Source organism: Nerophis ophidion, linkage group LG25 (genome assembly GCF_033978795.1).
Source record: "Nerophis ophidion isolate RoL-2023_Sa linkage group LG25, RoL_Noph_v1.0, whole genome shotgun sequence".
Taxonomy (NCBI): Eukaryota; Metazoa; Chordata; class Actinopteri; order Syngnathiformes; family Syngnathidae; genus Nerophis; species Nerophis ophidion.
The window spans coordinates 22,916,675-22,929,172 of NC_084635.1; the positions used below are offsets into that span (position 1 = coordinate 22,916,675).

The 12,498-nt window shown below is 39.6% G+C and overlaps 1 protein-coding gene across 4 annotated transcripts in view; it reads right to left on the bottom strand.

Annotated features, from left to right (window-relative positions):
• Window positions 1-12,067, bottom strand: part of LOC133543197 (C-myc promoter-binding protein-like) — a 146,683-nt gene extending 134,616 nt beyond the window's left edge. For all 4 annotated transcript variants that reach the window (XM_061887712.1, XM_061887710.1, XM_061887711.1 and 1 more), the window contains exon 1: window positions 11,854-12,067. The gene's annotated coding sequence lies outside the window, so the exon portion shown is untranslated. The remainder of the gene's footprint in view (window positions 1-11,853) is intronic.
• Window positions 12,068-12,498: the final 431 nt, after the last annotated feature.

A 12,498-nucleotide genomic window follows, 5' to 3' on the forward strand; every position in this document is an offset into this window, starting at 1 on the left:
AACCCACAATACAATGCGTTTCCATGTCACACTTTCAAGCCCTATTTTGTCCCGGTGTCGTGCGAAATTCTGTATCCCTGAAATCTTCTGTATCCCCTGCCGCGGGAGCGCACACGGGGACGGAGCTCTGTGCCTTGTTCAGACTGCGGCAGCACTTCCATGTTATTAGCGATGTCAATGATACAAAATGTGGATTATTACGATCATGCTTTGATTTTCAAAAATGTTGTTGGTGTAACATGCGACATTTCTACCCGAATAAATGCTTTTGATCATCCGTACACGTGTTGTATTTGTATTCACATCGCTGCTTCTCTATTGTATACGTGTCATGCTGAAGAGCGGTTGGTCAGCCTGCTACTTTCTGCAAAAGACATTGATAACATCCTGTAATTTGGTTTATTAGTTATTTCATTTTCTGATAGATTACAAAATAACACAAATATAATTGGAACAAACACTACAGAGTACACTTAATTTCATGTGAAAAAAACAAAAAAAAACATTTTACGCCAGAAAGAATGTGTCGCGCGTTCGTCCCCAGTATGTACTAACATCATGTGGATTATATGTACAGACTTGGCATTGTACAAAACTTTGGACTCATTTTATTAAATTACAAAAAAAGTTAGTAGGGGATAAATAATCAGAATCAGAAACACTTAACACTTTTAAATACTTTTAATATTTCAACATACTTTTGTGCTGCCATAAAATATAGCCCACCCTCTATTTTCCTCAATTAATGTACTAACGTTAGGGGTGTAACGGTACATAACAATTTTGGTTTGGTACTTACAGTACCTCGGTTTAGAGCAGTGGTTCTTAACCTTGTTGGAGGTACCGAACCCCGCCAGTTTTATATGTGCATCCACCAAACCCTTCTTTAGTGAAAAATAAAATGTTTTTCTTAATTTAATGATGTTACTTTATTAAAGAAATACTAATAAATATATATTTTACAAACAGAAAGTTACAGGAATGTACACATGATCCCATGTTTATATCTCATTGTGCAATATGTGAATGTTTTAGTGGGACCTAAATGTGATATCTGAAAGGGGTACAAATTATTTCCAACCCCACCTTGTACAGAGCTTATGAAAAACAATGTTGTTGTTTTTTGTCATTGTAAGTGTGCCAAAACACTTATATTAGAAAATAATCTAATGGAAATGATTGCTGTCATTTGATTCTAATAATAAAACATTGAACTTGTTATTTTATTTATTCTGCAAACTTTATGGCTGGCTCACATCGTGGTCACTCCGTGATTACGTACAACCGCCAGACACTTCTGGATGTGGACATATCGGGCCGTTTTGGACTGATAGACGCGTGCTTGCTAGACCTGCTACCTAGCACGGGACTACTTCGGCGGCTCCATCCAGCGGCCTGTGAAGCAGGGGAGTATAGTAGCAGCGGGGGCCGTCTACGGAGCAGACGCCAGCGGTGTCATCGGAAACGCGGATGCCGAGCGGGGCTAAAAACAAAGCAGAAGGCTAATCCCCACAGAACACCACTTCCCTCCATCCTGAAGCCGGATTTAAATAGAAGATGCGAGACTACTGGTCTGGGTAAGGAGTCAGTTACATTAGAACAAGTTTTTTCTGCTTTGATTGTTTCAGAGTTGGACATGTGTTCTACTGAGGTGGCAAACTATGATGCGTGCAGTTTATCAAAGCAACAAACAAACAATCGGAACATGCGTTCTACTGAGTTGGCAAACTATGATGCGTGCAGTTTATCAAAGCAACAAACAAACAATCGGAACATGCGTTCTACTGAGTTGGCAAACTATGATGCGTGCAGTTTATCAAAGCAACAAACAAACAATCGGAAAATTCCCGTCGTATCAATTCCTAGATATGGTCGTAATTATACTAAATGCACTGGGCATAATAGACACAACATTATTAATATTGCTCCTACGGATAATTTGATCAAAAATTCCCTAAAACAGCCCACTACCTATAATATAGGTTTTTTAAACATAAGATCATTGTCTCCCAAAACGTTGTTAGTTAATGATATCATCAGAGACAGCAATCTTAACGTCATCGGTCTCAGCGAAATCTGGCTTAAACCAAACGACTTTTTTTCGCTAAATGAGGCATGTCCTCCTAACTTTACACATGCGCATATTGCCCGTACCCTTAAAAGGGGTGGGGGGGTCGCACTAATATACAACGAAAACTTTAACCTTAGTCCTAACATAAATAATAAATATAAATCGTTTGAGGTGCTTACTATGAGGGCTGTCACACCGCTGCCTCTACAACTGGCTGTTATCTACCGCCCCCCAGGGCCCTATTCGGACTTTATCAATTAATTCTCAGAGTTCTTTGCTGATCTAGTGACGCACGCCGATAATATAATCATAATGGGGGACTTTAATATCCATATGAATACCCCATCGGACCCACCGTGCGTAGCGCTCCAGACTATAATTGATAGCTGTGGTCTTACACACATAATAAATGAACCCACGCATCGCAACGGTAATACGATAGACCTAGTGCTTGTCAGGGGTATCACCGCTTCCAAAGTTACGAAACTCCCGTATACTAAAGTATTGTCCGATCATTACCTTATAAAATTCGAGGTTCAGACGCATGTTCGTCAAACTAATAATAATAATAATAATAACTGCTATAGCAGCCGCAACATTAATACGGCCACAACGACAACTCTTGCTGACCTACTGCCCTCGGTAATGGCACCATTCCCAAAGTATGTGGGCTCTATTGATAACCTCACTAACAACTTTAACGACGCCCTGCGCGAAACCATTGATAACATAGCACCGCTAAAGTTAAAAAAGGCTCCAAAAAAGCGTACCCCGTGGTTTACAGAAGAAACTAGAGCTCAGAAATGATTATGTAGAAAGCTGGAACGTAAATAGCGCACGACTAAACTTGAGGTGCACCATCAAGCATGGAGTGATAGTTTAATAACTTATAAACGCATGCTTACCTTAGCTAAAGCTAAATATTACTCAAATCTCATCCACCGTACTAAAAACGATCCTAAATTTTTGTTTAGTACGGTAGCATCGCTAACCCAACAAGGGACCCCTTCCAGTAGCTCCACCCACTCAGCTGATGACTTTATGCCATTCTTTAATAAGAAAATTGAAGTCATTAGAAAGGAGATTAAAGACAATGCGTCCCAGCTACAACGGGGTTCTATTAACACTGGCACGATTGTATATACGGCGGATACCGCCCTCCAGTATAGTTTCTCTCGTTTTGAGGAAATAACATCAGAGGAACTGTTACAACGTGTAAATGGAATAAAACAAACAACGTGTTTACTTGACCCTCTTCCTGGGAAACTTATCAAGGAGCTCTTTGTATTATTAGGTCCATCAGTGCCTAATATTATAAACTTATCACTTTCCTCGGGCACTGTTCCCCTAGCATTCAAAAAAGCGGTTATTCATCCTCTTCTTAAAAGACCTAACCTCGATCCTGACCTCACCTTCCCTTTATTTCAAAAATCCTCGAAAAAATTGTTGCGGAGCAGTTAAATTAACACTTAGCGTCTAACAATCTATGTGAAACCTTTCAATCCGGTTTTAAGGCAAATCACTCTACGGAGACAGCCCTCGCAAAAATTACTAATGATCTATTGCTAACGACGGATTCTGATGCGTCATCTATGTTGCTGCTCCTCGATCTTAGCGCTGCTTTCGATACAGTCGATCATAATATTTTATTAGAACGTATCAAAACACGAATTGGTATGTCAGACTTAGCCCTGTCTTGGTTTAACTCTTATCTTACTGATAGGATGCAGTGTGTCACCCATAACAATGTGACCTCGGACTACGTTAAGGTAACGTGTGGCGTTCCCCAGGGTTCGGTCCTTGGCCCTGCACTCTTCAGCATCTACATGCTGCCGCTAGGTGACATCATACGCAAATACGGTGTTAGCTTTCACTGTTATGCTGACGACACTCAACTCTACATGCCCCTAAAGCTGACCAACACGCCGGATTGTAGTCAACTGGAGGCGTGTCCTAATGAAATTAAACAATGAATGGCCGCTAACTTTTTGCAACTCAACGCCAAAAAAACGGAAATGCTGATTATCGGTCCTGCTAGACACCGACCTCTATTTAATAATACAACTCTAACATTTGACAACCAAACAATTAAACAAGGCGACACGGTAAAAAATCTGGGTATTATCTTCGACCCAACTCTCTCCTTTGAGGCACACATTAAAAGCGTTACTAAAACGGGCTTCTTTCATCTCCGTAATATCGCTAAAATTCGCTCCATTCTGTCCACTAAAGACACGGAGATCATTATCCATGCGTTTGTTACGTCTCGCCTCGATTACTGTAACGTATTATTTTCGGGTCTCCCCATGTCTAGCATTAAAAGATTACAGTTGGTACAAAATGCGGCTGCTAGACTTTTGACAAGAACAAGAACGTTTGATCATATTACGCCTATACTGGCTCACCTGCACTGGCTTCCTGTGCACTTAAGATGTGACTTTAAGGTTTTACTACTTACGTATAAAATACTACACGGTCTAGCTCCATCCTATCATGCCGATTGTATTGTACCATATGTCCCGGCAAGAAATCTGCGTTCAAAAGACTCCGGCTTATTAGTGATTCCCAAAGCCCAAAAAAAGTCTGCGGGCTATAGAGCGTTTTCCGCTATGGTTGTAATGCCCTCCCGGTAACAGTTCGAGATGCCACCTCAGTAGAAGCATTTAAGTCTCACCTTAAAACTAATTTGTATACTCTAGCCTTTAAATAGACTCCCTTTTTAGACCAGTTGATCTGCCGTTTCTTTTCTTTTTCTCCTATGTCCCACTCTCCCTTGTGGAGGGGGTCCGGTCCGATCCGGTGGCCATGTACTGCTCGCCTGTGTATCGGCTGGGGACATCTCTGCGCTGCTGATCCGCCTCCGCTTGGGATGTTTTCCTGCTGGCTCCGCTGTGAACGGGACTCTCGCTGCTGTGTTGGATCCGCTTTGGACTGGACTCTCGCGACTGTGTTGGATCCATTATGGATTTAACTTTCACAGTATCATGTTAGACCCGCTCGACATCCATTGCTTTCGTCCTCTCCAAGGTTCTCATAGTCCTCATTGTCACCGACGTCCCACTGGGTGTGAGTTTTCCTTGCCCTTATGTGGGCCTACCGAAGATGTCGTAGTGGTTTGTGTTGTGGTTTGTGCAGCCCTTTGAGACACTAGTGATTCAGGGCTATGTAAGTAAACATTGATTGATTGATTTAGTCAGGTTTGGACGGAAGGTCCGTCGAGCCCCTGAGGCCGACTGACCGAACCCCTTGGGTTCAATCGAACCCAGGTTAAGAACCACTGGTTTAGAGGTCACGGTTCGGTTCATCTTCGGTACAGCAAGTAATTTTTGGGTTATTTATTTACCAAATTTGTAGACAATGGCTTTATCCTTTTAACATTGGGAACACTATAATAATTCTGCCCATGTTAATCCACATTAAACTGCTTCAACTTGTTGCTTAGGTTAAATAAAATTACAAAACTTTTCTTCTACATATAAAAACTGCAACATTATACACTTTAAAGTCAACTCATCATGCTTGATTTATTACAGCATTTGGGAAGCCTGTAGTTGATTTTTGTTATGTAAATGTTATATTTTTATCAACGTGTGATAGCAGGGACCCTGCCATTCAAAACTAGGCTGCTACATTACTAATGATTAATGAAACTATGGCTGTAAAAAATAGGGCAATAGCAATAGGAGAGACTATTCATCACTGAACACCATGGAGTTCATGTAGACTTTACGATGCACTTACATTATTATATCAACTATCAGAGACAGAATCTCTTCATTTAACAGCATGTCCTTTTTTGCTGCTTCAACACAGCTCAATCAACACTGTCCGTAACACACACACACACACACGCACACACACACACACACACACACACACACACGCACGCACACACACACACAGACACAGACACGCACACAAACACACACACAATGCGCTGACACACACACCGCAAAATTAGCTAACATTACGCTAAAAGCTAATTAGCCTTCACCTCAAGCCAGGATTGCGAGTGAGCTGAGCTGCAGTTTGTTTCTAGAACGTCAACGGGCTCATAGTGATGATATTAGTAGTTGACTGGGAGGTGTTTATTATCATTTAGGGAGAGTACGCTGCATTATGCTCACCTGCTAAACACCTTTCTGCTCGACGCTGAAGCGATGACTACATGCGCTCTGAATACGCATTGCGGATTGGTTGTTATCGCTCTGAATACGCACTGCTGATTGGCTGTTACCGCTCTGAATACGCACTGCTGATTGGCTGTGACCGCTATGGTTGTAACCAATCAGATGGTTGTGTGGGTGGGACAATGCTGGGTGCTGTGTAGGAGACTGAGGCAGAAAGCACAGCAGCTTTTTAAGACTTAAGCTTAGGCGGCTACTTCATATATTCGTGTGGAACCCCCGTACCGAAACGTTTCAATACAACTACACGTACCGTTACACCCCTGACTAACGTGTTTTATTCTTTGGAAAATTAGCATCATCAACAACAAAACTTGTGAATTTGAACTCATGTTATTAATTACAAAAAAGTTAGTAAGGGTTACATAATATTTATAATCAATGACATCGCTGATAACACAGAAGTGCTGCCGCTGTCTGAATAAGGCACAGAGCTCCTGCTGTAGGGGACACAAAATATTTCAGGGATACAGAATTTCGCACGACACCGGCAACCACGAATTCTGAATCAAATCATTGTTAAAACGAATTGTTAATAATGATTTATATTGTTATTTTTCCGGGAAGTTGCACGGGATATCGTGATACAGATGTTTGGCCATATCACTAAAGTATTAATGTTACCGAGATTCCCAGCCCAAGTTGACGAGTGTCATGGTATCCTCACGAAGTTGCCTTGCTGTAAAAGAAGGAATGGCTCTAGCATTTTGGCAGGCAATTGCATGATGGCGACTTTTCCAGGGTGTACCCCGCCTACCGCCCACATGCAGCTGAGATAGGCTCCAGCACCACACCCCCCCCCCCCACCCCCCGCGTGAACCCAAGGATGTTCAACCCCATTAAAGAACAATAAAAACATCAAGGCGGTGTAAGCGGGGGACGTAAATAAAAGCATAATCTCATCATAATACATGTGGGAAAATTTGCTTTGATGAATTATTAGGATTTTTGCATATCATTTCCACATAGCGTTTGTATGTGTTAATCCAACTTTTCAACAAGATTGATACGATTGGTTTAGCGACTTTACATGTTTTAAAAGCTTGTTGCAACCAATTCAAAGCAATAATTCATAATGTAAAAGTTACCGACTTATTCTTATTGCCTGAGAGCAAGAGACTGATGTAACATCCTAAAATATCCCAAGGCAACAGGGCTTACACGAGAGGGGTGTTTTAAAGATATTTATAGCCCGATGTCCCAGTAGAGGGTTAAATATATAAGGTATGACCGGATTGGGTTGTAATTCAACGTGCCTGTTCCGTTACACGCTCACAGGTGATTCAAGCACCAGTCCGCATCGATTTTAACAACCTGTGGCACATACTGCATACATGCATGCATACATACATACAAATTGCAACAACCTGCGGCACATACTAGATACATACATACAAACATATTGCAACAACCGTTGACACATACTGTAAACATACATACATACATACATACATACATACATACATAATGCAACAAACTGCGGCACATACTGCATACATACATTCATACATACATACATACATACATATAACAACAACCTGTGGCACATACTGGATACATACATGCATGCGTACATACATACAAATTGCAACAACATGCGGCACATACTGCATATATATATACATACATACATACATATATACATTTAGCAACATCCTGTGCTACATACTGCATACATACATACATACATACATATAACAACAAACTGTGGCACATACTGCATACATGCATGCATACATACATACATACATACATACATACAAATTGCAACAACCTGCGGCACATACTGCATACATGCATGCATACATACATACATACATACAAATTGCAACAACCTGCGGCACATACTACATACATACATACATACATACATACATACATATAGCAACAACCTGTGGTACATAATGCATACATACGTACATATAACAACAACCTGCGGCACATACTGCTTACATGCATGCATACATACATACATACATACAAATTGCAACAACCTGCGGCACATACTGCATACATATATACATACATACACACATACATACATATTGCAACAACCGGTGGCACATACTGCATACATACATACATACATAAATACATATTGCAACAACAGGCGGCACATACTGCATGCATACATACATACATACATACATACATACATACATACTTACATACATAATGCAACAACCTGCGACACATACTACATACATACATACATACATACATACATAATGCAACAACCTGCGACACATACTACATACATACATACATACATACATATATATACATACATACATAAAACAACAATCTGTGGCACATACTGCATACATGCATGCATACATACATACATACAAATTGCAAATACTACATACATACATACATATTGCAACAACCGGTGGATCATACTGCATACATACATACATATTGCAACAACCTGTGGCACATACTGCATGCATGTATACATACATACATACATACATATATACATATTGCAACAACCTGTGGCACATACTGCATGCATACATACATCAGGGTTTCCCACACATTCATTTATTTCTGGCGGCCCGCCACGAAAGTATTACGGGCGCCACAAATATAAATAAAAATGTTTTTAATTTTTTATTTTTGGCTTGTGACTCGCTCGACCGCTCATAAAAGCAATGGGACTCTGTCTGTGAATGGCGCTTGTAGTTACATATTATATAAATATGTAAATATTATATACATATGTATATAATAAAGTACATAAAGTGTTGTAATTATATTCCAACTGCGCGTTCTTGGTCATCGCCGCCACTGCTAACTCCCCCCCCCACCCCCCACCCACCCCCCCACCCCCTCCACCGCGCAAAACCACCCGCCCCTGCCCGTCCCGGACACAGTGTGTTGTCAAGCTTATGAGATGCGATGCAAGTGTAAGCCACTGTGACACTATTGTTATTTTTTATTATTTTTATAAATGTCTAATGATAATGTCAGTGAGGGATTTTTAATCACTGCTATGCTGTAATAATAATTAATATTGATACTGTTGTTGATAATATTCATTTTTGTTTCATTACTTTTGGTTTGCTCTGTGTCCTGTTTGTGTCTTCTCAATTGCTCTGTTTATTGCGGTTCTGAGTGTTGCTGGGTCAGGTTTGGTTTTGGAATTGGATTGCATTGTTATGGTATTGCTGTGTAGTGGTTTGTTGGATTGATTAAAAAAAAAAAACGTCTTTTTTTTTTAATTAAAAAAAAATCGATTTTTAAAAAATGAGAATCGATTCTGAATCGCACAACGTAAACGATTTGATTCGTATTCGATTCGATTTTTTCCCACACCCCTAATACATACATACATACATACATATTGCAACAACCTGCGGCACATACTGCATACATACATACATATAGCAATAACCCGTGGTTCATAATGCATACATACATACATACATACATACATACGTACATATAACAACAACCTGTGGCACATACTGCTAAATAGATGGAAACATACATACAAATTATAACAACCTGCGGCACATACTGCATACATACATACATACATACATATTGCAGCAACCGGTGGCACATACTGCAAACATACATACATACATACATAAGGCAACAACCTGCGGCACATACTGCATGCATACATACATACATAAATACATATAGCAACAACCTGTGGTACATACTGCATGCATACATACATACATACATACATACAACAACAACCTGTGGCACATACTGCATACATGCATGAATGCATGCATACATACATACATACAAATTGCAACAAGCTTCGGCACATACTACATACATACATACACACATACATACATACTGCAACAACCTGTGGCACATACTGCATACATGCATGAATGCATGCATACATACATACATACAAATTGCAACAAGCTTCGGCACATACTGCATACATACATAGATACATACATAAATACATACATACTGCAAAAACCGGTGGCACATACTGCATACATACATACATATTGCATAAATACATACATAGTGCAACAACCTGTAGGACATACTGCATACATACATACATACATATTGCAACAACCTGTGGCACATACTGCATACATACATACATACATACTGTAAAAACCAGTGGCACATACTCAATGCTTGCATGCATACATACATACATACAGCAACAACCTGTGGCACATACTGCATACATACATACATACATACATACATACATACATACATACATATTGCAACAACCTGTGGCACATACTGCATACATGCATGAATGCATGCATACATACATACATACAAATTGCAACAAGCTTCGGCACATACTGCATACATACATAGATACATACATAAATACATACATACTGCAAAAAACGGTGGCACATACTGCATACATACATACATATTGCATAAATACATACATAGTGCAACAACCTGTAGGACATACTGCATACATACATACATACATATTGCAACAACCTGTGGCACATACTGCATACATACATACATACATACTGTAAAAACCAGTGGCACATACTCAATGCTTGCATGCATACATACATACATACAGCAACAACCTGTGGCACATACTGCATACATACATACATACATACATACATACATACATACATATTGCAACAACCTGTGGCACATACTGCATGCATACATGCAGTACGTGCAACAATCTGTGGTACATACATACATACATACATACATATTGCAACAACCTGTGGCACATACTGCATACATACATACTGCAATAACCTGTGGCACATACTACATAAATACATACATATATATATATATATATATATATATATATATATAGCAACAACCTGTGGTACAAACATACATACATATTGCAACAACCTGTGGCACATACTGCATACATACATACATACATACAGCAACAACCTGTGGTACATACATACATACATACATACATATTGCAACAACCTGTGGCAAATACTGCATGCATGCATACATACATACATACATACATACATACATACATACATACATACATACATACATACATATAGCAACAACCTGTGGTACATACATATTGCAACAACCTGTGGCAAATACTGCATGCATACATACATACATACATACATACATATATACAGCAACAACCTGTGGTACATACATACATACATACATACATATTGCAACAACCTGTGGCACATACTGCAGGCATGCATGCATACATACATACATGCATACATACATACATACATACATATACATTGCAACAACCTGTGGCACATACTGCATGTACGCATGCATGCATGCATACATGCATACATACATACATATATACATACATACAACCTGTGGCACATACTGCATACATACATACATAAATATATATTGCAACAACCTGTGGCACATACTGCAGGGCAGCTGGAGGATTAAAGCACGCATAAGACAACAAATCATGGCAGACGTCAGCAAAATAACATTAAAAAACGACTGACACGATGAGTCAAATGTGCTGATTGAGTCAGCCAGGACTCGGCCATTGGTTGCAGACAGCAGACATGTTATAACATGAAGACAACCAACAGCGGGTCCACTCACTGAACGGTTCATCGTGCCCCTACTTACCACACTTGAAAAACGGTGTTTTTAGTCCTTCTGTTGCTGCGTCATCTGGTGTCATATACACCGGTGCTGTTGTATTTATGTGGAAGACATGTTTGTGTGTTTCATCACAATTGTCCCTACATGTAACTGTTTGTAGTCCCAAAGCGTCTTTCCTGTCAGTTACGGTCGCAAGCCGGGTGTCCGCGTTCGGTCGCCATTTTGGTTGTGATGGGAATCCGCTGCCCCGCGCGTCTACGTGCACGCCGGCGTACACGTGCACGCACCCGCGCGCACACCTGACTCTATCACACAGTTTTATGTGCAATATATATATATATATATATATATATATATATATATATATATATATATATATATATATATATATATATATATATATATATACACATACACATATACATATATAAATATATATATAAATATATACATATATACACATATATATATCTATATATATATATATATATATATATATATATATATATATATATATATATATATAATCAATCAAAGGCCTCCGTCAGTCGTAACGACTATGGATACTGCGCCAGTCCAGAGGTCAAGTTTAAACTCAGCGACAACGCCTGCTGTGGCTGATGAGTCCGATGTGGGAGAGGCAAACACGGCCGCATTTACTGCAGATGT